At 42.3% G+C, this 24,927-nt stretch overlaps 1 protein-coding gene across 5 annotated transcripts in view; it reads right to left on the reverse strand.

Annotated features, from left to right (window-relative positions):
• LOC308379505 (trinucleotide repeat-containing gene 6A protein-like) overlaps positions 1 to 24,927 on the reverse strand; it is a 68,217-nt gene that overhangs the window by 20,567 nt on the left and 22,723 nt on the right. For 2 of the 5 annotated variants that reach the window (XM_080856676.1, XM_080856672.1), the window contains exons 1-4: positions 13,161 to 13,295; positions 10,167 to 10,214; positions 5,748 to 5,828; positions 852 to 1,289 (exon numbers count right to left, since the gene is read on the reverse strand). The gene's annotated coding sequence lies outside the window, so the exon portion shown is untranslated. Of the gene's footprint in view, positions 1 to 851; positions 1,290 to 3,272; positions 3,388 to 5,747; positions 5,829 to 10,166; positions 10,215 to 12,193; positions 12,252 to 13,160; positions 13,296 to 24,611; positions 24,706 to 24,927 lie in introns of those variants that run through there. The other 3 variants (XM_080856674.1, XM_080856673.1, XM_080856675.1) reach the window with 3 other exon arrangements.

Here is a 24,927-nt window from a genome sequence, read left to right on the forward strand (position 1 = left end):
CCCAAGTTCACTCTTGCTTCCTTGCCAAAAGAGAAATATGTTGGCTTCAGCATAAGGTGCCACTCTTCCAATAAAGGTGAAATGTATTTGCCAAATAGATAAATCAGAATTGGACAGTGCTGGTTTGTCATTGGCACATGCACATTCTTACTGTCAGAGAAGAACATATTGCCACTCCTTTATCCAAAATGCACACCGGGGCAAAACTTTTCATTTAAAGCACCAGTTTAAAACAATTCAACCAGGCAGAAAAGGCAGTTTTGGCCAAGTTTCCGGCTCCAAACTAGGCCCCACAGGCTGATAACAGTTGTACAGATATTGATGACATGCACCTTGTTTTCAAGTCAAACGTTACATTTTAAATATATACAAAAATCTCATAAACCCAGCTGTTCTGACCAAAAATCACTGTGGCAACTGTATTTAGTCATCTGGCTAAAATCTGTGTACATGTATACTGCTAGAGTTCCACAACATTCAACTACATTTTCAGTTCTGTCTTGCTGTTTTAACCTTACAAAGAGACCGGCACCCTGCCTACCAGTTACACTAAAGAAAGGGTCGGAACGAAGTCATTGTGAAGAGTGAACATCGAGCTTTACGGGGGGGGGGGGAATCCCTTTTGCATTTCAAGCGTGTTGTCAAGTGTCACTTATTCCTTCCTTTGGCAGTGAAGGACAGTTGGCAAGTGTGTGTGTGCGTAAAATTCAGAGTGTGTGTGTGTGTGTCACTATCTCTGCCGTAAACAGTCACTAGTCACGAGTCACTAGGTTGTGTGTGTGTGTCACTATCTCTGCCGTAAACAGTCACTAGTCACTAGGTCGTGTGTGTGTGTGTGTGTGTATAGTTACCTGAGAGGTGGCTGCTGGCAGCGTGGTGATTCAGTGGAGCCCCCTCACTAGTGAGCGCTCCCCCTGGGCGGATGGAGGTGAGCTGCACTTGAGTTCCCAGGGTGGCAGCGAGGTGATGCGGAGCGGAACGCGACGAGGCTGCCCCCCTTCCCCCCTTGGTGCTTCAACAGCGGTGGCGGAGGCTATTGCTGCTGCTGTTGCTGACCGAGGCCTGGCCAAACTTGCCGTAGACGTAGCTGTGATGAGCGAGGCAGGCTGTGGGGCGGGCTGAGACTAAGCACTCAGGCCCTGTTGGCATTGCTGATGGCGCTAGGTGCAGGGGTGCTGCTGATGCCACCGCCGCCGCTTCGTAGGAGTGGGACGGGGAGGCGAGGAAGGGGAAAGGGCGTTGGCAGACTTTGAGGCTGGCTTTTAAACTGGACTTGATATGTTCTGGCACTGTGGGAAGACGGAGGGACATAGAAACAAAAACAAGTTGTTCTGTTAGCAACCTTGAGACAGCATCAGATGAAATGGTAATATTATTTTCAAAATGTCCAACAAGGTCATCAGTGTAACTTGAGACCACTTTTTGCAGCTGCTAAAAATTCTGCTCTGCTTTTATGTCGATAACAAAATATTAGCATACTCAAATCTAGAAGTAAATATTGTAATATTAAATCGTGTAAAACTACATGAGCGGAAAACATTCTCACTTTCCTCTCATAAATTAGCCATTATGATTGATTCACGTGTTCATATTTGTGTATGGAATAGGAACATCTTTAACAGTAATTTTTTTACTCTGGCAAGATCTACACAGAAATCAATTTACAATGCTCTGAAGTGTTCCCAAAAAGTAAAAATAAAACAATTCTTGAAATTTTATTTCACACATAACTGTGATTATGCAACCCACATCACACTCTGACAATTAAATTGTGCACCACAACAGCATTTTCTAATCGGACACAATGGGTATACAGTTGCAAAATGTACTCTTAGCTTGACGTGCCTGTGGACTTAGAAGCAAGAAAACCCTTGTATCTGGTTACACAACAGGCTTTGACCGAGAGCTTTCCATAGCAACAAAACCTCTTACGAGGGAGGGAGGGTGAGAGAGAGAGAGAGAAAGAGAGAAAGAGAGAGAGCGAGAGAGGCAGAAGAGAGCGAGAGAGAGAGAAAGAAAGAAAGAAAGGGAGAATGCTCTGTAGAGAGAGAGAGAGAGAGAGAGAGAGAGAGAGAGAGAGAGAGAGAGAGAGAGAGAGAGACACACAGAGAAATGTACAGACCGTCAGGCACAGGCTGGGACAACACGCTCTTAAGTAAGGGTGAACTACTTTGAGCAATTTGACAACTGCCTCCAGAAGAAGAAGAAGAAGAATGAATTGAAATGGATCTCAGAAGACCTTGAGCTTACACAAGTTGGTGAAGTTCATCAGGTTGATCCAAACCTTATGCACACCCATTTACAAACAATTCTGTTACTCAAAACAAAACGAACCTGATTGACTGACATGTTCCCAAAGGCAAAGCAATACGAGGTGCATTTAGCTCTCTAGGTCAGTTTTTCCATCAGGCATCAAAATCCAGAAGAGAAAGAAAGACACGTCAAGCTTTTCAACGTCTCATTCTTCTCCACCAGTTCGACCTCAGGGAACCATCTTGTATATTGAGATCAGAATGTTCTCACTGGTATGTACGACAAGGGAGCGGACTGCATATGAGTCAGACATCATTTCCTACCAGTATTTTAACTGGAGGGGGTCTGGGGTCTAATGTTACATATGTGAGAGAGTGTGTGCAAACTGCAAAGCCAGTTAACCAGTCGGAGGCCAACTCAAAAGAAGGTGATCCATCTCACTTGCTGCTCCCCCCCCCCCCTAATCAGGGGCCACCAATGAATTTACTGTGCGTGTTCCTCAGTGTTTCCCAGCAGATCTTGTTTTGATTTGCGAAAGGGCTGGGGGGGGGGGGTTCCTCTTAACAGTGATCTCACTGTGCAGCAATTCAGTGGCATATTAAAACCAAAAAAAGAAAGAAAGGGCGGGAGAGAGAGGAGAGAAAGCAAGAGAGAGAAAGCAGGAAAGGCCACCGAGTGCTACAAATTCCTCGGCAAAAGACGGTCCTGACCTTTTACAAGAACTATTCCGCTCTCTCGTTGGCTTTCAGCACCGGGGAATCTATTTATAAACATTAGCCAAAATAGCAGGTCATTTACATAGCACACATCAACAGTCCTCCCATCAAACACAGGTCGGTCTTGAAAAAAGTTCAAACTGCTTTTCCACCGAAGTTGAACAAGCAAAGGGTTCAGAAACCGCAGTCAGGCAGGCTACGGAGATCTAATCCAGTTACGTGCAGCCCCGGCTCTACCCTAAAGAGGCCATGCAAAACGCCAACATGCAAACCTAAAAATGAGCACTAAAGTGCAACTTCTACCTTTTGAGTCAGAGGGCTGTGGGGAGAACTTCCTGTCTCCTTCTCCTGCAGCCAGTTTACCTAAGACCCACAGAGACGACCCGCTCTGTATCCAAGCTTTGTTCCTTCCTTCTCACTACATTTCAATGGAAAGAAAAAAAAAAGTGCAGAGGGGCTCGGTGTCATTTTACGGTTGCAGGAGCGAGTGAGAGCTGCCAGCTCCTCCTGCTACATGTAGTGAGGTGGGGGGCGGCGGAGGGGGGGGGGGAGCTGACAGAGAGAGGGAGACCGCGAGAACGAGCGAAAGAGCACCGTTTCAGAAAGCCTCAGGGGAGGTGGAGGCTACTTGGGTTTAGGTGGAGAAAGGTACTGGGGTTGGAGTCTTAAGCCAATCTGTATGTAGCATAGAGAAGTTTCAGAGAACTGAGAAATCGAAAAGGCAACGGTTGACTGTGACTGCTGCTAAACCCCGAGGCTAGCACCCTTTTCCGGGAGAATGAAGGTGTGCTGTGGGGGCTGCTGCTGCTATGACGATGTTTCGTGTATTTCTTGACTGCCACTTCCTGTTTTCAGAGGCATCGTGCAGTGAGCCGAGACGCAAAAAGGATAACGGCCAGGAAGTTGAGCGGTCGTGTCAGTGCAACTCTTGACACCGTCTCACCGCAGCCATCACAGTTAAATACTTCCCACTAACGTTGCAGTTCACCAGCTTTCCAAAACGTCTCTGATGTATCTCAGCTTGCTGTAATCTGGTCGGTTGTAATAAGTGGTTTGAAAAAAAAAAAGGTGACACTCTATTGTTTTTGAATAAAAGTGTTAAAATTCGACCGTTATTCTTCCTGTCCGCCCCCGGTCGTTGTATTTAACTTAAGGGGGCTAGGCATCAGGAAGGTCTCTTACAATGCACTCAAGTAGTCTGTCCACTACGGAAGGGCTTTATGTTTAGACGTCCCTGTCAAAAGGGAGTGAGCCATCATCACAGGTCTTCTACTTCCCTCTATGCTATGAGGGCTCAGAGCGAGCAGTCATCGCTAAGCAACGGCCACAGGATTTAGTCAACAAACCCAAGCTTTCACTGATCATCACCGACTCCACAAATAATCCGAGTAAAGCTTTCCATTCCATCCGCACGGACACTGCACATGTCTGACACCCAGTCAATAATAATAATAATAAAAAAAATAGATAAAAAGAAAAAGTAGAGAAACTTTTCCACATGACTCACTCATTTGAACACTTACTTTTGGCAGTCTTACGGCTAAAGACTGATGGTTGGTATTCAAAACAATGTCTGTGTGGTCGGATCCGTACGACATGACAAAAGCCCGAAACTATGCACACACACACACTCGAGAGCGGATCCACCAGGTGTCTAATAATGTTTTAAAACATATGTCCAACAAGTATTTTCAAAAGTTTCTCAGGAAAAAGCTCTTAGCCAAGTAAGAGTGCCTTCGGCATAACAGCTTGTGCTCAAGCAAGCGTAGGGACTTTCATGACGCATGTTGGAGCGGCAGATGCACGAATTTCTACGTGAAACCCGATGATTAGATCCATTTGGAAACAGTATTTCCACCCTGATTAATTAATTTAACATCACGAGGAGGCCACCGAGACGTCTGTGACTGGAGATAAGCACAGTCACAAGGGGAGGGGGTCGGCAGGGGCCAGGAAGGTGTCACTAAGACTAGAAACTTGATTCTACCCCTTTAAGAGTTCCCCAACAAAACAATTCATAGCTTATCCACTTGCCACCAATGCACAGGTATGGAATATAGACAATGAGAGCTACAAGAGACACGCAGACATATTTTAAAAGGTTAATGCATTAATGTTTGAGTCTCAATGACAATGATGAAATGTCATTGAGGTGACTTAGAAACTAGGTTTTCGGGTTTCAATGCTGACCGTCTCCAATAATGACACTATGTTTTTTTTTTTTGTAAACGTCACACAGATGGAAAAATAACATAAGTTTCCTTGTGCATGTAATCCTATTGCTGGCATGTCACTAGAACTGGCTTTGACCGACTGGACTGCTCAGTTTGCGCGTCAGTCACACCACTGGCTCTGGGCCTAAGCCACCGAAGGCACAGCGAAGACAAGGTCAGAGATAAGGGGACCGCTATCAGCATTTCGGTCCCCGCCAGCGGAAAAACATGTTAAAATGCAACCACCACCACTATTAATACCGATTGCTCACCAGACGCTACCTGAGCTTCTATACATACAGTTAGTCCATTTGAAAGCCACGAACAAAAGCCCAGAACAGGAGTATAATCCAATGGAGCAATAACAGACAAGCAGAATTGTGAGCTAGACAAAATAAAAAAAAAAGCACACAACGTTGCCTTAATTGAACAGAAACATCTAAACTCCGTAAACATGCAATAGACGGCTTAATGTTTTGACGGAACGTTCCAGTTCAGATATAAAAGGTAGCTTTAAAAGACATCGTTTGAATGACTTGAGTAGTGTCCGTGTAAACAAACCTACCTTCACGTCAGTCTCGGCTCGTCGCTCTGCAGACGCTCTTCCATTGACTGCTTTTCCTGTCCTTGTAACTGTGTGATTTCCCTGGAAAGGGGGAAGGTCACACGGTAAATAAGACACTTGTTTATCTATTAATCCAAACAGGCCCCATTTTTCCTCACACGGTTTTTTTTTAAAAAGGCAACCTAGAGCCCCTTCACCTTCGGTTGGTTCCTTGAAGCACAACCAAACAAATGATGCACTAATGCAATTAGAAAAACAGGAGAAAGCTCCACCTAATCTCCTTAAGGGATTTAACTGGTAAATTGCTACTCTATAAACAGCTAACTGATTCTGTGGGTCAGACCCTTATCCATTAGTTCTCCCAGTGCCACCTATCCAAGTGGTCCCACTACAAATGCATGCAAATGATCACTGATTAGAAACAATTCAATATGCCTGACAAAGGGGATCTTTTCTACTCATATCTAAAACCATTTGCACAATTTGTACAAGATGTTCGATGTTATCAGTACTGCTACCAAGTCAGCATGACCATTCATTCAAGGCTACTGGTTCTCACAAAACCAACAGACTGCTTTTGCGCTTGAGTCCGTGTCCAATGCAAGTAGCACTCGGCTTTTTCGCATGTATTTCCCAAAGCTGATAATTGCCAGGGATGTTGCACACTTTACTAAACACTTTAAACCACGGAACAGCGGGCATCACGCAGTGGTGAATGGAGTTAAGCCATCGCGCCACCAGAGCCAAGTGTTCTCTCTCTCTCTCTCGCCCTCAAGTTGTGCAGGGGAAACAACTTGACAACAGCTCTCATTTCAAAGACAAAACAAAAAAACAAAAATGCTACAAATGTCACTGGAGCTGTAGCTCTCGGTGTGTTAGTTCATCTTAGGTCAACCACTCACATGATAAATGTTTGACCTTAACCATGGTCTCCTTGGCATGAGCTTGCCTGATCACACTGTACTGGTGCAACTCTCCAAGACAACAAATCCTACAAATAGTTCCAGATACCATGGAAACAACTTCCCACTGAAATACCCTTTTGTTTTGACATCAAGTTTATCAATTCGGGAAGTGAAGTAGTAACAAGGGATATCCAATCACATAAACTCCAGATAATTATACCATGGAATTTCAGGCTCCGCAGACTAAACACAGACTTGGCCCACTGCATTGACATCTGGTTATCAAGGTTAAGATTATAGATGTTCTCTTTTTTCAATTTAAGACAATGTTTTTGCAAGTCCTTGAAGTGTTCTGTTCTGCAATGCAGCATTTGCTCTTCTCTTATAAAGCATATATATACACACACACACACACACACACACATCACCTCCAGAAACTGAGGGCAGAGAATGTACTTTCCTTGGAGCCTCAAACCACCCCACTCCCCCTCCCCCAGCCAAGCCTCTTTGTCCCATAAGTGTTTAACCAGATGGCCATCTCCACAACAGGAGCCTCGCTCTCTCCCTCACACACACACACACACACACACACACACACACACACACACACAGAGACACACAAACACTCACACACACAAAGAGAGGCGCATCTGTTTATGAACGAGGAACAATCACAGCTGAGAGGACCATTAGTCAGAATCAAAAAGAGCAAGACCCCATGTCACCTTAGAATGATCTTTGAGAAAAACTCTCCAATGAAACAGACACTTCAGACCCATGAATGTTCTGATCAAGAATTATCAAAAGGAAACAAAAACGTATTTCCTAATATGGTGTCTCTGACCTGAGTCATTCAGACTGGGTTGCAGAGTTTGCGTGTTCCTTCCGAACTTCAATGACTACCGACTGAACAGTATACATTTTTATTTTAGTCTTCGCCATTCTCATACCTCAATCGCAAAGGGAAACTTTAGCTCTCCGAAAGAGACTACACTCTGTGTAGTGAAATAGTGAGTGTGGAGCTCACTAGCCATTTACAGGAATGCAACTGGTTGACTAGTTGACTTTTGGGTTTTCAGAGAAGTTGAGAATTCATAATTTTTTTGAAAAGTAAAAGGTTAAGCTAATTTCCAGCAGACTGCCTATGAAACCCCATTTGTGATTTGTCCGCATGACCAGCGTTTGATTGGGTGTTGATAATGCCTTAGCTAACGCAGATGTTAGAGTACAATTGACAGGTAAATAACCAATCATGTTGCTATGGTTTGCTGGCCACTGTTTAACCTCACTAGTAAGCGGTCTACTTTGTTAGTGGTTAGCTTGCTAACACAAGGCAACGCAAGATAGATGGCTGGCAGACACCTCGAAATTCTAGACAAGCTAGACATACCAGCATTTCAGGTAAAACCGTGCAAATAGAATGGGATACAACCAACCAACAGTAGGTAGCATTTCACCAAACAACTCTGGATACTGATTTATTTCCCTGAAAATATAGGACCATGATAACTGACAAACCAAATTTTAGTATTCTGTGACCAGTATTCTGTGACTAGCTACCTCACTGTGCAATACCCCTGGATCGCTATAACAACCACTGTACAATTACACCTACAAATCATATGTATTCATTTTATTCTCAAATATAAAATGTGAAATACATTCCACCCTTTGGTGTGTATCTTAACAGGCTATACTGTACTTTTTACATCATTCTCTTACTATTTATCTCTGCACTTCTAGCACTCTCCACTTCCATGCACTATTTGTTGTGTTTCCAGTTCACAGCTCCTGTGTGTATATAGCCATTCATCCCTGTATACATTTTTTAGATTTCTTAGACTGTCATGTTGTATTATGTTGTGTCGTATATTTTGTGTAAGTACACCGAAAGCCACTGAACCCGGAGTCAAATTCTTTGTTTGTGCAAACTTACTTGGCCAATAGACGTGATTCTGCTTAAAGTGGAAGACATAGCTTTAACAATAATTCTTAATACCAGAAGGCAGAGTGAATTTTAACATTGCCGAGTTGGTAGCGTCTTTATGAATTTGCTATAAATAAGCAAAGCTGGGGAGTCTGAGCTTAGTGATATTGATCACAAAATCCTAAGCAGTTGTTGTCAGCTGGCATTGAGGTTGGACAAGCTCAATGTTTAGGTTAAGTCACTCTTAGACAAGCAATCAATGTGAGGATGTGCTTGTTTCTGTATGTTTTAGGAGATGAAAGGAATTCCTATCTGAACCGCAGGTGAAGAGAGGGCACTGGACATGTTAGGACCCATGTCACTTGTTAACAAGCCTTGCTGGTGGTTGGTGAGCACATCCATTGCATAGTAGCAGACTTTGAATGGCTTTCATCCTATCTTCTTTTTATCTTATGTTTAAACACATGAACCAATAATGTCTATGTGATGTTTATGGAATGTTTCTTTTTTCTTCTATGTGTGGGCGGAACACATCGTCAACAAGGGCAATGTTCATATCTCCGATAAGAGAATAGTATCTCTTGTCTTAGTCATATTGTACTTCATAAGCATTTTAAGAAACAGATTCAGATATTCAACAGCAGGACACTGAAAGCGGCAAAGGTGCTAATTAAACATTATAGGAATTGTTTGACTTCACATTACAACTAGAATCAATGGATACATAATGCACTGATTAATCTCTCAATATCCTGTGATTTAACACGAGTGATCTATTTATTCCTTCTAAGGACTGAGGCTTGTAATAATTGACATTTAAATGTTAAATCACAGAATTTATGTATATTTAAACTTAAAATACTATTGTTTAATAGCATCTCTAACTTAAAAAACTCCTGTGAACCACAGATTTAAAATAAAACCATCAAGGCCATCAAAATGGCAGCTTGAAAGGCATCTTTTGTTATATTTCAAATTAAACACAAAAATGAATGTGCATTGAAGTGTCAATTTTGACAGGACTATTTAAAAGATCCACAACAGTCTATTTTTAAGTTTGTTTCCATTTTCCAATGCATTTAAAATAATTTGGTTCCTCACTTAGATATTTTACACAATTATATTGATCCTGGCCTGTCCAGTTAATTCACTCATTAAAGAGAAAAATAATGAAGAACAATAAGAGGCAGGGGCCTATGGACTGAGTTCTTTCCTAAGTGAATGAGAAAAAGGTTTTTGAACTCAATTTCAAAGTACAAATGTGGGGGTGAGGCAAGGCTTTTGTTACCTCTCTGACCTCTATACTGTATAGGTACAATGAGCTATACAAACACCGTTTACATTCTGCGTTTTAAAATGGTTACGCTTACTCAGCAGTTCGCACCCCCTTTAATTCGAACGGAACTACATGTGCTTACACAAGCAGCTGCTGCTGTTGCCGCTGCTTTGACACAGCTTTAGACTAGTGATGGGAGTCCAACACAGGCAGGAAAAAGAATAAACTAGAAGGGCACACACTTTTGAAAAGACACCACTGACCACATAGCATCTGCTCATATTGCTCTGCTTTATGTGAAAGGTACTGACCTGTAATGTTTCTCTTCAGTGTCTTTGGTGGCAAAAGCGTCCAATTCTCTAAAAACAAAGAAATCGTTATTAGAAACAAAACTGACATTGACAAAAAGCATAAGAACAAGACAAACAGTCAGGCATAAGAGAGCGAACTGCTTTACTTACAGTTAAACTCGTGCGAAATGTTACTATATTAGATCGCATCAATACACTGCAGCACTACTTGTATTTTTAACTCAAAGCAGGGACTTCGTTGGAGGAACAAAGCTTGGAGTTGGCTACCTGACATTTACCAACCACCTCAGTTAATTCTACTGAATCTAGGATATCATGGGTCAGTTACATCTCTGATCAAATAGAGGCAACAGTATGTATTTAAATCAAACAACAAATTCTAGTGGCAAAATTGCCTTCTTCAATTAACTTAGGATAGCCTATCCGAACAAATGATTTTGTGAACGTGGAAACTTTAGCTGGCTGATGAATGTACACAGTTAAATGTACATACACATGCTTAATTCCTTAGGGAATAATAATAATAATTTGACTGCCATACATGACCCAGTTAATGTTGATGATCAGAAACAGTTTTGTAACGTGTTGATGCTGGCTAGCCTGAACTGAAAACAATTAACGCTACAATATACAACCCAGGGCTGAAACGCTAACAAAATGGGTGTAGCTAGCTAAATACAGATTGATTACTTTAGCACCCTATGTCTACGAGAGAGGAAAGGGATGCAGTTTAAGGTCGCTGTTTAACTTCTGTTTGTCTACTATGTGGGTAGTTGGCTTGCTAATGAAGGATAAAGTGCTAACAGATGCCTTGCAAATCAACTCGGACATATTTTTGGTTACAATAGAAAGGTAGATTGTACAGTATCATTTTCTCTTTGAACAGAAAAAGCCCTTCAAATTACATTTATATACGAAAACAGTTTGATCGGCCATACTTCTCAGAAATATTTGCATATAGCATTTGATTGGCCGATGCAGGCACTGGAATATTTGCATAATATGATTGAATTGGCTGCCGCTTGAAAAGCGTTCAACTTTTTAGTATAAGCAGGGACAAGGAAAGCAAAGCACTGGGACCACAATAAAATATACAAGCGTGTAGTTGAGTGTTAGTATTAAAACTTCCTGGGTCCAAATGGATAAAAAAGGTTTCGAATCATCAGTATGTAATCTACGCAAACCATTTAGCGAGTTAAAATGTAGTTATAAGTCAGTCTTTTGTAACTTATTGTCATCAGAAAAATAAATATAAAACAAATAACTTTTACAGATATAATGGGTTTAAAGTCTATACAGAGAGGATTTACACATGTTATTAAACAATTGAATGTGGAGTATCAAGCAGTTACTAAACTACCACGTTATTTTGTCGATTTTCCAAAACCCCATTCATTCTCAGTGATTTTTTTTTAACAACCGGAACTTGCAAAAATGCTAATCCACGGCATACAAAATGACCAGTGTCACTTGCACACTATTCAGTTCGGCAACGCATGACGTCACTGCATTCAAAGTGAATGAGAAGCGTCTCCGTTGAAGCCTGAAACGCGTACGTGTGAATGGGCCATACTGCGCAACACCGGCGCTGCGTATTTCGCTAGCTAGTCAGCCCGCGTTCTAGACCGGACAAACTAGGAGACATATCCCGACATTAACTATAGAATAGCTATATTAGCTCGCTACCATCGAAAGTATGGAATGATTCAGGATTAACTCATAAAATTGCTAATAACAGGGGACGTCAGTTGATTAATGCATCCGTTAGCTACATTAAAAAGTCAGCCAAGTTATATGAGCTCAGAGCTAAACAGTTGACCTTCGCTGTTTTCAAAGGTACATTTCATGCATCCTTCTATTCTGTGCGAACCGAAATAGGTGCGTCGCAGCTTGCTTAAGCAAATGTCTGCAACTGCAATCAAACCAACGTCACGCAGGAGACAGAGAAACATGCCGGACATTTTAGAAAAGTTAATAAAGTGACATTAAGCATGCAAATGTACAACATAACGAGTGATATCAATTACCTCAAGGGCTACGGCTAGCTCGCTATTGTGAACAGCCGCATGCAGACATGCATAACTGGTCAACGTAAGCTAAAATAAGTAAGGTTGGAGAAGCATTCTAAAAGGTATTAACGGTGTCTTACATTAGACTGCACCCATAAACTGATTGGTTCCCTCGAACATTCCGTATGGTAACCTTTCATAAGCAACATTAGCTAGGATCCCACTTGTTTCCCAGTTGCAATTTAACCTTACCAATGTGCTGGACTTAAAACCCTACTGCAAAACACGATTCATAAACAAGCTCCTTAATGTTTAATTAAGTTTGCTTGCTACTGATTTCAGTATTACGGTAGCAAGTGCTAATGTAATGAGTATGAAGTGCGTTTGCTACAACAACTGCAATCGGGAAACCAACCCCCACTCAAGGGAAAACGCTAAAAGCTATTCAAGCTAAGCTATCGAGCAACTCGTTTAGGTCATCCGAAAATCGAAGTAACCTAGTAAGAAAGTTACACAACAAAATAACGTTAATTAAAAATGTGCATACGTGAATATTACTTAACAATAGTAATGACCTAACCATGTCATAAATTGCATTAGGAAAGCATCAACGTTACCACTCAGGAGTAAGCAATGTAAACAGCTAGCTATTGCTAGGTATGGACCTACTGAAACAGTCAAAAAATTTCACTTCGACACACATTCGACAAGTTACCTATTCTGTGTAGTCAAAACATCTATATTGGACATTCTTAAAATAGCTGTTTTAACACTTCCAACTACGTTTCCTTGCATGTATAAAGGATATTTTCTCCGAGAACACTTCGCCAAAAGGTAACTTTCAACAGCACAGTTGCTAGCCTACGGTTGAGACCACTGTGCATACTACACCAAGCTCAAGATCATCGGCAAGTTATTTTTGATAGCAGTTGCCTGAAATCAACGACACCAGGTACAACACAAATATTCCTGTATATTAACATACCTCTTGAAGATTAAAGTGCATCAGAGAATTAATGAAAACAGGTTGTAAGGCTGAGGAAATTCAACGCAGCTGAATCTAGGAGGGGAGACATTTGTCCTGCACGGTCGCCATTTTCTTCAATCGCTAACATATCCCTCCTCCCTGTACCGAGTAAGCTACAGAATAACGCAGGAAGAGTATGAGATCAGCTCAAAGACCACTTCCTCCGCCTGTTTCAAAATGGTTGCCTCCGAGAATTGACGCGGAATATTTAAAGTCCTACAATACTTCAGATATCAAAACAAATCGTGGATAAGCAGCATTGATCAGTCTATCATCTGGAAGGCACATGGACACAAAGTAACATTGCCATAAAGTGGTCAACATAATCTTCCTCTAACCATAGTTCAGGTTACATTGTTATGCTGCATTATTGAATCTTCAGAGTGGCATGCTCCAGAGATGAACACCATGGCACCACTTCAGTTAAATTTGCTCTGAAGTGAGAATTATCTTAAATTATAATAAACCTGATACCAATAGCCTAAGAAATATTTCCCTTTTCTGAAATTGGCCCATATTAATATTTCATGATGAATGGGGTCCATACAAAACTACCAGTAATGGAACTCAATTTTGGTGTTCCTGCTGAATTTAATGAAGCACAGACTAATATTAGGGCCCACAAGATGTTATTGTATAGCCTTGCCAACAGTAAAAATCATGATAATAGCAAGAATATAATCTCTATCTTCTCTCAAACATCAAAATGTTATCTATGTAATGTTATCTAGGCGATGATGGATAATTTGTCTGCTTCAGTTAACCACCGTCTCACAGCAACACTGTTTTGTTTCTTAGGCATTTCCCCTTACTCTGACACAACAGACATATGTAGTAAACAAAAAATGCAGATTACCTTATTGTGCTGAATATTAAGTTTATGAAAATATTTATCTCAGAAGTAAGGTGCGTACAGTTTTGAGGTTGAGGGTAGGCTACACACATGTACATTTTCCATTGCTTCTACATTGTTAAATAGGTCAAATGACCTGTTTGTTTACTGCTCAAATGTCATTGTTGAAGAAACTATTCTTTAAATAGAAGCCAAAGACAAAAAAAACTGAACCAAAAAAACTCACTAACCAACCACAGACAGAGGAGAAAAACCAAACAAATGTGAAACAATGTAAATACAGTCCAGCTACTGGTCTGGAATTTGCCTACGTTTTCACTCTGCATACAAAGCGACAGCACAGTTGAAAATGGCTCAACGCTGTCAACTAGGGTGCCCTTTTGAAGACAGACATTCAGCCTCTGTTGCCAGACACATTTGACAGCGGTGACCACTGACCTGATTGTACCACAAAGACTTAATTAACTCCAGTTACATTTTCATCTGATACATTCTTTTTGGTTAACTGAGTCTATTACACTTTTATTCATTACTTATTTTATCATTATTAGATTTTTGAATATGTGTAGGTTTAAAAACCTAGTTTGACCAGAAGGTTCCTCTCGTTGAGCTTTGTGCTAACTTCTGCCACATAACATAATCATTTTGCATTTCATCATGTCTGCCGAGATTCATGAAGCTGTAACTCACATTGTTTTCCGAGCAGAATTTCACTGCCCTGACAGTTTTAGTGTCCAGTGTAGTCAAGAGAAGCCAAAGCAGATAGCTGAGCATGTCCATGCAGAGTTCTAGAAGAGTCACATTCCAATGTTGGGTGCATACAAGTCCCGAACAGTGGAGAGATACATTACTGACATATTTAAGATGTAGAGGCCCTCTGCTAAGTTATATCATTTCAACCAAAGACACAGGGTTATTAAGAACGAGATGCAACTTGCACAGTAGAGTCAATCATATTGGGCTGCTGGGTGGAGTTGTTATTGTTCACTCAACAACTGTGTCGGCGGAAACACATAAAACCTGCATGTACAATAGTTATTGCTGCCAGGCTTGTGCAGGGCCAAGCCGCTGCCATTTTGAAAGACAAAAGGCCACCAATAAACAATGCACACAGTAAAATCATTTAATTTGTGCTGTATTTTTTAGAATTATATTTTCCATTTTGGAAAATAAACGCAAATGTCATACATGCAGGTTAGGTTCTCCAAACAAATGTTGAAGATGGGGTAGAACTTTCATTTACTACAAAATGAAAACGTGACACTGGACACCCCATTAGATCGTGGTAGCTCTGCGCTGCTGTGGACCTTGGTGATGTGAATGAATTTTGTATGAAGCATGAATATTGATGATCGGTGAAGAGACTGGCTCAGCAGGGGCAGCTGCTTCTGTGCGTATCTCTCTCTCTCTCTCTCTCACTCTCTGCCTGTGTGTGTGTGTGCATTAGCAGCAGTGGGACAGAGGTCAGCATGGTCAAGCCAGTGGCCTGTTCTCCCCCCAGGCTGCAGGGACTAAGGACCCTGGGAAAATGGGCTGCCCCATTGTGCTTGGGCAGACAAGGCAAGAGGAGGGGAGCAGCTTTGCATAACAAATATGTGGCTGGGGCAGCTTTACGAGACTTGCCTCCAAGCACGCCTGTCTCACCTCAAATATACCCACAGAGGCTGGTAGGATGGTTTTCATTCTAAATGATGGTGAAATCGTGGAAATAACGAATCTTTCATATATTTTAAAAAGATTTTTAAAGAACCTTCAAACAAGTAACAGAGTGAGCAAAACTGGGTATTTTGTCATTGATATTGGCGAGACAACCAACTTGACCCCTCAGCCACTTGACATCTAAAGGGGAGATGTGGACCCCATGTCTGTGATTATATATTCCACATGCCTCTAAAAACACAATGCTTCATACCTCTATCTCACTAACGCACATTCATCTTTTCCTTTTTTTTATATACCCTTTTTATCATTGCCTCTACATTCTTATTTCTGTAGCTTTCCAAATCCCTAATATACAGCATCCCCCTCCTCAACCCATTCTCCATTCTCCCTCACCCAATACTCCATGTTTCATTTTATTTTCTCCGCAAGCCCAATTCTCCCACAGCACCACCTGCCCCCCCTTACCCCCTGCCCACACACACACATACCCACCCATCCACCCACCATCATTATATTCCATCTCAATCTGTCTCTCACCCTTCCCCCTATCCACTTCCTCAGATGGGGTGCCAGCTGTGAAATGGATTTGTTGGGGCTGAATTACACTCTGCATCCAACCAATTACCTGTCCCGACCATCTTCACAGGTCGGCGTACATTGCCGCAGAGCATGCGCGCCTCCGACTCCATTTATTTTATCAAGGCAGCTCTCCGCCGAGGGATTTATCATTCTCGCACAGGCCCGGGCTCTGTCATTTACAGATGTTAATACACACACACCGCTACTCCATCAACTGTTAACCCCTTGAGAATCAGGATAGGGGAGGAAAAGAGAGACTCGATCATGTTCGTCGTGTGGCTCCACAGCGACTTCACTCGAAGGAATTTTCAATCAGCGCCCGCCGTCAACCCCATTATTTTGCATACGATTTTAGTTTGCTTTGTATGGTTTAAATGGACTGGATGAGGATCAGACACCTTTCTTCATAGCCGATACTTAATGGCTCTTAACAAGGCAGAGGTGTCCTTCAGCTGTCCTTCACAACCTTACCAATGTGTGTCATTTGTTTGTGTAATTATTCAGATAGAGAGCTTTGCAAATGTATCCACACTTATGTTCCTTTGTTCAAGGCCTTGAAATGCACACATATGATTTACATTTATATGGCTAAGTCCTTGACATTTAAATGATGTATGTTTAGGTGAGTTAAGGTTAGCCTCAAATTGCTAAGCGGTTAGCAAAATAACAGTCATTTCACAGACCTACAGTAGCACTACTTTTTAAACTCCAAAAGGGTACTAATACTGCAATTCAATGAATATGGTAAAACGACTATATTACGCTGTCATGGATGTCAGATAGACGGCAGAGTAGTTCCTTAATTGTCTTCAGTTACCCCACAACCACAGTCATCTATGCAAATCAACGGTCACCAGGCCACCCTTATAAACATCTTATTGTCATTCAAATATGCAATTCATATTTTACACACACAGGCACCCTGTGTATGGTCTCCGCTTTCATTCTGAAACTTTATTTTTTTGTCAGATGAGTCTTATTTGCATGTGCAAACCCCTCCTCCAGCTCAATAATTCAAAACCTTGTCCCTCTCTCACCTTCCGCACAAAGAACGCATCTTCACTCCCATCAGGAAGCTTCCTGTGTGTGTGTGTGTGTGTGTGTGTGTGTGTGTTCACTCACATCAGGAAGCATCCTCACCTCTAGGAAACCCGGGCCTCCCCGCCTGGAAATGGAGTGAAATTACTAAATTCACGTGTATGTGCAAATTTCAGAGTCTGAGTACCTGTGGTGCTGTTGATTCTCCACAAGGCCTGGCTCTCAAACATGACTGCAGGGGCTGAGAGAAGAACATGGTGAGACCAGGCCCATGGTGAAATACACAGTGCAATGTTTGATGCAATCACCAGCTGCGCTTGATGAGTTCCCATTCCATGATATTCTCAGGGATAGTTTTAGTCTAACACCATAATTATATGGATAGACACGGTAGCTCTCGACATTGTTTCCTTCTATAAAAGAGCATGTGTGTGTGTGTGTGAGTCTTTGGATGCATGTATGTCTTTGTGTGAGATGCACACAGGAGAGTTTGAAGAGTTCAAGGGTAAGTGTGAAACTCAGTAATAGTGTGATGAGTGGGAGGAGTCTAAGGGGAGTGTGAGGAGGGTTCCGGGACTAAAGTAAATTGAAACTTTGACCTCCACAGTCATAGCTCTTTTTCCTCCATGTATTTCCTGTCCCAACACATGACATGATTGACATCTGAGTCCCAATAGCAGTTCAGTGTTCAGTGTACAGAATGCAAGCACAACTTTAGGTGCTTTTGAGACATCAAGTGGTCGACAACACTACTTGGGGCAATCTTTGAGGTAAAACTCTTTTTCTAACAGGAGAACCAATAAAAAAACAACGCTCAAAATGTGAATGCATATGAACTGCCAAATAAGTCGAATGAGCTCGTCTAGATGGCGAAAAGATGATAAGCAACTGAATGAATGTTGTCTTCTCCAAATAAACTTTAAAGCTTTTTACCGAAAATAATATATTCGGATGTAACCCCTTTATTCACCAACATTTTGATTAAGAACAGTCATTTTACATGTTTGTTTTTCTCTATAACTGTAACGGATTACATTACATAGCTCTGTTTCATGTAAGAAGTTACTCCCCAACGCTGTACACCCACATACACTTCACCTTGGGATGTCTGGCACTCTGGGTTTGTGATGTGGTTGCTTGGAGTGGTATGTAAGAGAGAGAGAGAGAGAGAGAGAGAGAGAGAGCGAGAGAGAGAGAGAGAGATTTGAAGACGAGCTGAGGGAAGAGAGTAAGAATCCGCGGGGCTCTTTGGGGAATCTAATGATGGCTTCTCCACTGCTGCCCTTACCCCCAGCTCTAATGAGCCAACCAACCGCCTTCCGGCACCTTCCGTGGAAACCTCCCGGAGACAGACACAGGACCGACTCCTCTCCCAGCATCCAGCCCTAGAGCCATTGAAGGCACATAGGCTTCCATACATATGCAATTATTCAGAAAATAGGCATAAATCTCAGAGTGTCTGCAATCAAGCTGCTGGGGATGAGAAGGAGCAGGTCAATCTATACTGACCTGATCATTCAGAATTCTGAAGGAGGAGGGAGGGCACATAATGCAAATAAGAATGAGAGAGCTTTAAGTATCTGTGTGTCTGTGTGTGTGAATGAGTGTTTGAATGAGTGTATGTGTGTATCTGTGTGTGTGAATGAGTGTGTGTGTCTGTGTGTGTGAATACGTGTATGTGTGTATCTGTGTGTGTGAATAAGTGTGTGTATCTGTGTGTGTGAATGAGTGTGTGTGTGTGTGTGTATCTGTATGTGTGTATCTGTGTGTGTGAATGAGTGTGTGTATCTGTGTGTGTGAATAAGTGTATGTGTGTATCTGTATGTGTGTATCTGTGTGTGTGAATAAGTGTGTGTGTGTATCTGTGTGTGTGAATGAGTGTGTGTGTGTGAATGAGTGTGTGTGTGTGTGTGAATGAGTGTGTATGTGCGCGTCTATGTTTGTCAGAGTAAGGGATGACATAAAGTTGCATTACTTAACAACGATAGGAGCGTGCATGCCAAATCGTTTTGTCTTCTTCTACTCGCTTATTTGCTATCCTCACTACCATCCATTGATTAGAGAGGTTCATCCTTCTACCCTGTGGGAGACTGCACCACCCTAAAAAATAAATGAATACTTAATAATGTGTTTGGGCAGTGGCTCCTATAAATCTTTTATTAACGGAGCCAAGCAATACACTGTGTCTGACTCTTTCCTTCCAGGTGCATGAATTTGGTGTCAGGTTGCCTCCAGACTACGACAAAGGCCTTGAAAGATACCTGAATTTTCCGTCTGCTAAGTACAAAACCCTATTCAAAAGGCAGTTTGATGCACCGGGGGGGGAAAGAAAGTAGTCAGTAGCCGGTCTTTGAGTTGATCAGTGGAACGGGAACCCCCCCCCTCCCTCATCATCTCTGCTCAGCTGAATAAGTCTTAACATAACTGGGATTCCACTGTGGGACAACATGGCCTGTCGTTAACAACATTCATCTTATTCAAATCATCTGACTGGCTTGGAGGAGCCTGCCTTACCTTTGAAGTGCATAAATAGCTCCCTGTGCTCTAATGGAGACTTGGCAAGAAGCTGAGGGGACCAGGACAAAGAGGACGGGAGTAAACAGGAAGGATTTCGACGTCAGCACTGCCAGCAATCTATTCCATGAATTCATTGCTGTCATAGTCGTTTTTTTTTTTTTTTTTTTAATTTGTCATTTTTTAGCAGACGTTTTTTTCCAAAGCGACTTACAAGGATGTATACACATTTTACATTCACACTGATGGCACACTGCACATCAGGAGCAATTAGGGGTTCAGTGTCTTGCTCAAAAAGTAAACGACTTCTCTACCTCCTGTACCACTGTCGCCCCCATAGCACTAACATACTATATCAACCACAGCACCAACAAACTGGGTAACAGTGACATACTATCTTGGTGTCGTGATGTTGTTCACTAGATTTGATGAGGCTAAAGCTCCAATTGGCTTTGTGAATATGGAGGGGTGAGACAAAGGAGGAATAGCCAACCTGGATGACGCTATGGCCATGGAATTCCAAACCAATAGTTTGGAAATGTATGAAAAAAATTGTCTGGAAAAGTATGCCTACTGTTGCCACAGACAAATGTTCCGTAAGTTTCTTTCCGTATGGTTTATTCCCATTCTGTAGCATTAGGGAAACAAGGATGTTTGTCAGTGGTGGAACAGGGCAAAAGAACGGTTGCGTCCCCCGTTGTACTAAATCATAATGCGGCAGGGAGGAAATAGGACACTGCTCAGAGTGGGCACCTCTGGTCTTTGGCATTTCTTACGGAGCGCACCTTACGACCCACACGGTCCACTTACTCCCTCTCGGCGCATCCGTGATGTGGCTTAGTCGGTGGACACTGTATGTTAAGTCAGTAACTTTGTGACTTTGTGATAAATTGTAAATAATTTGTAAATAAACTGTTTGGAGAGCAGCAATGCAAAGCTCTGGACCACTGGACCACTAATACACTTGAACATCAGGAGTGTGTACTATTAAGGCTGGGGACATGGATCTGTAACAATAGTGCCAATCTTATTGCCACGGAATTCCGTACTAATAGTGCCAATCTTATTGCCAAGGAATTCCGTACCAATAGTGCCGATCTTATTGCCACGGAATTCCGTACCAATAGTGCAGATCTTATTGCCACGGAATTCCGCACCAATAGGCACTTTGTTAATTAAATAGGGGAGACTCCCAAAAAAATACATCGCTTAGTTTGGTTCGTGATTCACCTTATTTTAGTCCAGTTATGAGCAACAAGTGTAAAAGACAGTCTATGAGAAAACAATTCTTATTATATTAAATTATTTAATGCAATAAAATACCAAAAGTCCACCGGCACCAGAGAACAAAGACTGAGATGTATTACAGGACGTCAAATGGAAAAATGTAACCAGCACATTAGGTGGGCGGTGGGGTCCAGGAAAGGGAAAATGTAACAGGCACATTAGGTGGCAGGTGGGGTCCAGCAAAGGGAAAATGTAACAGGCACATTAGGTGGGTGGTGGGGTCCAGAGAAGGGAGAAATGCAGAGGGGGATCTTGAGAGGCTAATGGTGAGGAAACACATCAGGAGGGTGGGGGTAGTGGCTGTAGATTCTGCCCTGGCATTTTGCCAAGTTCTCATTACGGCGGAACACGTGTGTGTGTGGTCGGGCCAGCCAATGTGATGGCTGTTACCGGGGCAACGGCAGAACAGGCCCAAGATGCAATGGATCATATCTGGCCAGAAAAAACTCAATCCACTCTTCCCATTTGAGAAGTGTGAGGGGTAAACGAAGCAGGGGCAGGACTGAGCGTGTCTGTGGCGGGGTGTCTGCGGGTGGTGGGGGGGTGTAAAGTGATGGGCAGGTAGGGAGGTTGAAGGCACCGTAAAGTCAATTGGCATGACAGCTTCACAGGTTCTCAGACCGTTTTCTTATCACCCGCTGATAGCCATTTAAATACTCATTCCACCGGACGACTGATTGAATGCACTGTTGGCTGCAAGTCTAAAAAACACTGAGATTGAAAACTCACTTTTAACTTCTTGTTTGAGACTCATACAATTTAAGCATAGATATGAGGAGGAAGTACACAATGACACAAAATGTCATGTTATGTGTGCCAATACACTGAAAAAGTAAGAAAAGAAAAAAAACTAATCAATAAACATTTACATTCCTATCTTTTGCTATTCCTTAGCAAAACATGTTATCTTCAGCGTGACAGTTCCAAAGAGATGTTTGGCATTATTATTGTACTCTAAATCTACTAATGACTCCAAGCCCCATAAACCATCAGTGCCTCCCACACATAGACATTACTTGGGCGCGCTGCCCGGGCATATGATTGACAAAGTACTGTAGCGTGCTGGGGGTTTCCCAGCATGCTTTGGTAGAGAGAATGCCGTTCACAAGTTGTTATTGTTCACCTCAACATACATGTCAATCCCTTCAGATGTTCTGATAACACACTGAAAAAAATCCGTGGGGAGGGGGAAACAAGCATCTGGTTGATGTTCTTTCTTTACTGTAGTGTGTGTTTGTGTTCATGCACATGCATTTAACGTATACGCATTACGCATTTTTTCATATTCCAAATCAATAATTCCCCATCCAGGTGTAAGTAAATCCATAAGAGTTGACGTATAGGGTTATATCATTTGGGTTGTGCTCCCATTTAGTGTTCAGTGTTGGCGTATATTATCATTTTGTCTGTGTGCTATGCCGATGAAGTCTTGTATTAGTCTCTTGGGTTAGTTTAACGTATCTGTCCTGGTACTATGTTAGAAGACGCATACACTATGGATATTACAAAACACAGATTAGATAAAGCATCTCCTATTCTCCTGATTCCTTACTCTGTAATAGTTCACTGTCTTTGGCAGTAGATTCAAATTTGATGAAAGAAACTAGGCAGTGTTGGCAGCTACAAGACTCAAGTGTATTCAGTACACTTAACTTCATCATGCAGAGTTATCGTGGCTGATTATAAGAAAGATTATAATTTGTTTTCTCTTCGGGCTATGGCAGTTAGAAAGACATATACTTACTTCAGCTAAGGCAAGCCAATTTGTCAAGCATTTACTCAGCAGAGGTGGTATTCAAATATATTTGAAGAGAATAGGACGTGAGGATGAGGAAGATGGATGCACAGCAACACAGGGAACTTTAGCATTTTTACTTTAGCCAACGTTAGCATTTAGCGTGAAATGGCAATAAATAAACGCATAAGCCTCAATGTTTACTTTGCAGTTAATTTGACGTGAAATTACAGATGCAGTCAACAGTGAGATTAAATGCAGAGATCACACTTGGTTCAAACTCTGAACTCAAGTGGAGCTGCTGAAACAAGTAGTGAGAATGCTGAGGGAGAGGCAGCAGCAGCAGCATTAGAGGCAGTAGAAGCCCCAGTGCAGTAGAGGCAGCAGCAGCAGCAGCCCCAGTGCAGTAGAGGCAGCAGCAGCATCAGCAGCAGCAGCAGCAGCCCCAGTGCAGTAGAGGCAGTGCTACTGACCAAGCAGCCCAGTTCCAAACAGTGCCATCTTTGGACACACTAAAGAGTGTTTTATTTCTCATTATTATTGTGTCTAAGTCTGCCCATGCGGGTAGATGGAGGGGAGGGTTGATTCTGTGAAAGGTCTATTTCAGACCTGTGGGAAACCCTGACCGCTAATGGTTCCATTAAACCCGCTCTGAGCTGTCGCTTTCCTTGTTACTGGTGTTGTCCTGTGGCCACAGCTCGGTCTAGCTAATGACAGAGGAAAGCATGTGGATTAATCTTAGGTCGACACACACACAATGGGCCTGAGTCACAGCAGATGTTTACTAATTACAGCATGATCAACCCCCTTCGTTACGCCCAGAGGCACAATGCGTTCACATCGGAATAGGCTAACCTGGGAATACTGTGTTCCAACCCAAATGAGCGCTGTGCAACACTGTGTGATGCAAACAGATTGGTTAATGGAAGCTGTGGGTTAGTTAGGATGACAAGAGCGAGCAATGACTCGAGCATGTTTCAATGTTTACTGGTCTTGTTTAGTAGATATCATATTTAAAGTAACTCTTCACATTGGGTTGTAATCTCAGATCACTGTATTTCTTTTCACTACTTGCGTATTTAAATGTTACCCACAAACAAGGGAGTTTCTCAAAGCACCACTCAATTAAATAATCATGCTAGTTATTGACTATATATGTCAAGGTCGTGGGTTTTTCACTGTAATGTCCACTATGGTGTGCAGAAAAAAATGTGTGTATACTGTATGTGCCTGTCTGTTGTCAATACCCTATGAGTGTCTGTATTTGTGTGTTCCTCTATATGTGTGTTTGTCTCTCCCAACCATGTGGGAGGCAATTAGGAGGCCTGCAACAGCGGACCAAGGACACAACAGTACAAGGGGAATAACTTATTCATGTGGAGACATTGGTGGATAGCATTTCAATCCCCAAACCTTGTCGTAAACCGCACACCACACACCACACACCGCATACCGCACTGAAGCTCGTCTCCAGCCACAGCCAGGGGTTTTAATAATGCAACGTTACTAAACCAACTGTGAAGCATAAACAAAGAGAGGACGTGACACTCGTCAGGCTAACATCTGTTCCAATGCCGACCACCAACACCCATCTGTTGTGCAACAGCATTCTTGCCATCAGCAACATACCTGCGGCCTTTAGCTGGGCAACCTATGTGCGCTATGATTAGAATGCAGACGGACAATACTGAGCCAAAAAAAAGGTGATAAATTGCTCGTGGTGACATTCAACTGGACTTACCCGTTGAAGACTCAACCACCGGTGGATAAAGATCTCCGCTTCCCTTCCTGTACACTTTGAGGAGGCACAATTGTTTCCCTCTCTCTCTCTCTCTCTGGAAAAAGAAAGGAAAGCTGTGTTCAAGCCAACAATGAAATCAGCTCTAAAGAATACTGGATTTGGCGCTAGTCTGAGCCACAGGATACGCTTAAAGCAACGCTTCTGACATCTGACCTGCCTTTCTGTCATATGCTGCAAAGTGCTGTGGTGTTCAGGTCAATTTGGACAAGGAGAGAGTGAAAAAGGAGGAAGAGGGAAGAGGAGGAGAGAGAGATGG

Source organism: Sprattus sprattus (assembly GCF_963457725.1).
Source record: "Sprattus sprattus genome assembly, chromosome: 18".
Lineage (NCBI taxonomy): Eukaryota > Metazoa > Chordata > Actinopteri > Clupeiformes > Clupeidae > Sprattus > Sprattus sprattus.